The sequence below is a fragment of the Alligator sinensis genome, unplaced genomic scaffold (genome assembly GCF_000455745.1).
Source record: "Alligator sinensis unplaced genomic scaffold, ASM45574v1 scaffold895_1, whole genome shotgun sequence".
NCBI classification, from domain to species: domain Eukaryota; kingdom Metazoa; phylum Chordata; order Crocodylia; family Alligatoridae; genus Alligator; species Alligator sinensis.
This window is the reverse complement of record NW_005842149.1, coordinates 1,418,477-1,421,393: the sequence shown is the minus strand read 5'-3', so window position 1 is coordinate 1,421,393 and position 2,917 is coordinate 1,418,477. Positions and strand designations below refer to the sequence as shown.

At 48.0% G+C, this 2,917-nt stretch overlaps 1 protein-coding gene across 1 annotated transcript in view; it reads right to left on the bottom strand.

Annotated features, from left to right (window-relative positions):
* Nucleotides 1-667, bottom strand: part of HAS2 (hyaluronan synthase 2) — a 27,971-nt gene extending 27,304 nt beyond the window's left edge. Inside the window, exon 1 of the mRNA XM_006025471.3 lies at nt 468-667. The gene's annotated coding sequence lies outside the window, so the exon portion shown is untranslated. The remainder of the gene's footprint in view (nt 1-467) is intronic.
* Between the last annotated feature and the right edge of the window lie 2,250 nt (nt 668-2,917).

Sequence of the window (2,917 nt, the reverse complement as noted above, 5' to 3'; positions counted from 1 at the left end):
CCTCCCAGAGCCCCGGCGGCCGTCGCCTCCGCCCCCCGCCCCCCGGGCCGCGGGCGCGGTGCTGCAGCCGAGCCCGGCGCACCTGGACCCGGCGCAGGGACGGTGCAACCTGCGGGATCCGCCCGCGGGGATCCAGAGGAGCCCCCGGCCCCGCTCAGCCACAGCCCGCGAGGCGGGGGTGGAAAGGAACCGGCCTCGGACTCGGTCCCCGGGGATCTCTTTCCGGATCCGTTTCCTGTGGATCCCCGGGGATGCATAGGAGCAGGTCCCAAGAGAGATCTGCAGACACCCATCGAAACGGATCTCCACACGGATCCCCGGGGATTCCTAGACACGGGTCTAGAAACACCTCGCCCCTTTCTGTCCCTTCAAAGTCAGGGGGGGGAAAAAGTTCCCAAGCCCCTTGTGTTGCCCACCCCCCGCCAGTCTGCATCCACCGTCCCCGCCACCATCAATCAATCACCTACCTTGTTTGTCCTTCTCTCCTTTGGTCATCAAGGGTCTTCAGCCCGCTGTGTGGTCTGGTAGGTTGTAGCTCCCGCTGAATAGTTTCCAAGATTGAGGTAATAGATCAAATGGCACTTTGTTGTTGGGGGGGTTGTGTTTTTTTGGGGGGGTTGTTTGTTTTTTTCCAAGGGGAGTTTGGAGGAACAAGGAAAAAGAGAAAAAAAAAATTGAAAATTACTGAGCTCCGCTCATTTTTTTTTTCTCCCCACTTTTTTTTTTTAATTTTATTTTATTATTCCCCAAATGTATTATTATTTTTTCTCCTTAAGTTTCCAGCCCCAAGTTTCTTTTTAAAAAAAAATTTTAAAAATCTCTTGGAAATAATAAATTAGAGGCTGGTTTCTCGCGCTCGAGCTGAAGATCCCGTTTCAAACCCAGCTCGCCGGGAGCCTGAAGAAGTTGCGAGGCAGGCTCTGAAAGTTGCGAGATGTCTGTAGAGATGCATCAGTCTAAAGGCTCTTTGGTGATGCCTGGGCTTCCCGAGCAGCAGCAGCGAAAGCAAACCGGTAACATTTCCCAGACGTCCTGACTTTTTCTTTTCTGCTGCTGCTTTACTCCACGTTATGGGGTCGACTTGTTTTAATAGGGCGGAGGATGGGGACAGGGAAGAGGGAGGGAACTCCTGTAAGGAAGGGAGAAGCAAAAAAAAAAAAAAACCACTGCCCATTCAAACTAACTTGGCGGTAGGACCCGTTCCGCGGAGTGAATTCAATTAGCTTAATTGCAAACATTTGCAGAGAAATGCAATACACACATGTTGCTATCACCTGATTTCCTTTTTCATGTCTAGCAGTTAGGAGAGGAAAGCTTCGCTTTTTAAAATCCCTTTCACTGCAGTTGGGGGAACGGTTTTGAGTTGGGTTTTTTTTTGGGGGGGGGGGTTCCCTCCCCTCCCCCAGCTGCTTTCTACACAGGGTCAGATTGTATAAGGTAATGCCTCCAATGTCCAATAGAGTTAGGCATTGACACCCCTTCTTGCCAGGAATTAACTATTCTTTTCTCTACAGTCATGATCACTTCCAAGATTCACTTTCTGTAACGTGCAGTAAGCTGGGAAGGGTCCCACTACAATGACTGCATGGCGTGGCTGCAGTTAAAATCCCAGACACACTGTATGAAATGCAAAACTCTAGAGCTCTTGCTTCAGAGATGATACCTTTTATTAGACCAACTAAGAAATCATCCAAAAAATTCTTTTTTTTTTTTTTTGAGAATTTAAAAACAGTAATTTTTTTTGCGATTTCTTAGTTGGCCTAATAAAAAAGGTATCCTCTCCAAACCAAGAGTTCTAGAGTTTTGCATTTCTTTTTTGTCTCAAACCAACACAGCTACCAAATACATCCCTGAGACATACTGTATGTTACTTCAATAGCGCAGTTTTGCACAAGGAACCTCAGCCCATACCCTCACTCTGTGCCCTTATACATTGAATGCTTGCAGGTAAGCAGATATGGGTTAGCAGTATACCTGCCATCTGCTTCCAAAGTTGCACTGATCTGGAGCTATTATTCCCCACACTACACAAGATCGTTATCTTTATACCGGCTTGCTACCTCACTATAAATCGCCCCCAAATTTGGAGAGCACTGCATTTGTTGGGAGAGTTCCTGCAGTTTTTTCAAAGTGGCCACCGGATGGCACTGTTTAGGAAATAATAAAAGATCAGACTCCAGTTTTGCTCTGACGAATCCCCAGGCTTTCAAAATTCTCTAAAATACATTAATGTGGTAACCTGGCTGTACACAGTCTATTTATACCTATGTATTCCTGCAGTCTAAGAGTCACTGCTCTGCCTTTACCAGCTGTAGGGAGCAGGGACATTTTAGCATTTTTTAACGACCTTTCTTTAGTTTTAGTGCATCAGTTACTTTCCCAGACATTCAAGCCTACAAGCTATGTTTAAACAGGGTTGTGAAAAGTGGTTATGACTCCTCACTGAGTTATCAGTGATCACCCAGTTGTTCTTGCTTCCTCACATAGGAAAAAAATCCCCAACTATGTTCTAATCATGCCAGGAAACTGCTTTACATTTGATGGTAATGAAGGCTGAGGCAACGTTTATGTCTAGGTATCTAAATAGACCTTGAAGTGGCCAGACTTTTGAGAGAGCTCTGCATACATCTAAGTTCCTAAGGGAAGAGGTCAGATTTTCTTCTCAGTTGCCAGTGAGAAAAAGAGGAGCTACTGCATGCTGAGCACTGCTGTAGCAAGGTGGGGGGAGGGGGCGAGCAGGGCGACCGCCCCGGGCAATGAAGAGACGGGGTGCCAACAGGTGCTGCCCAGCCGGGGCAGGCAGTGTGTGGGATGGAGCTGCAAGTGGCTCATTTTCAGGGATATGAGGATGGGGGGGAGACGGCTCCTGCCGCTGCGTGCACTCCCAAGCAAGCATGGTGGGGCATGTGTTCCCCAG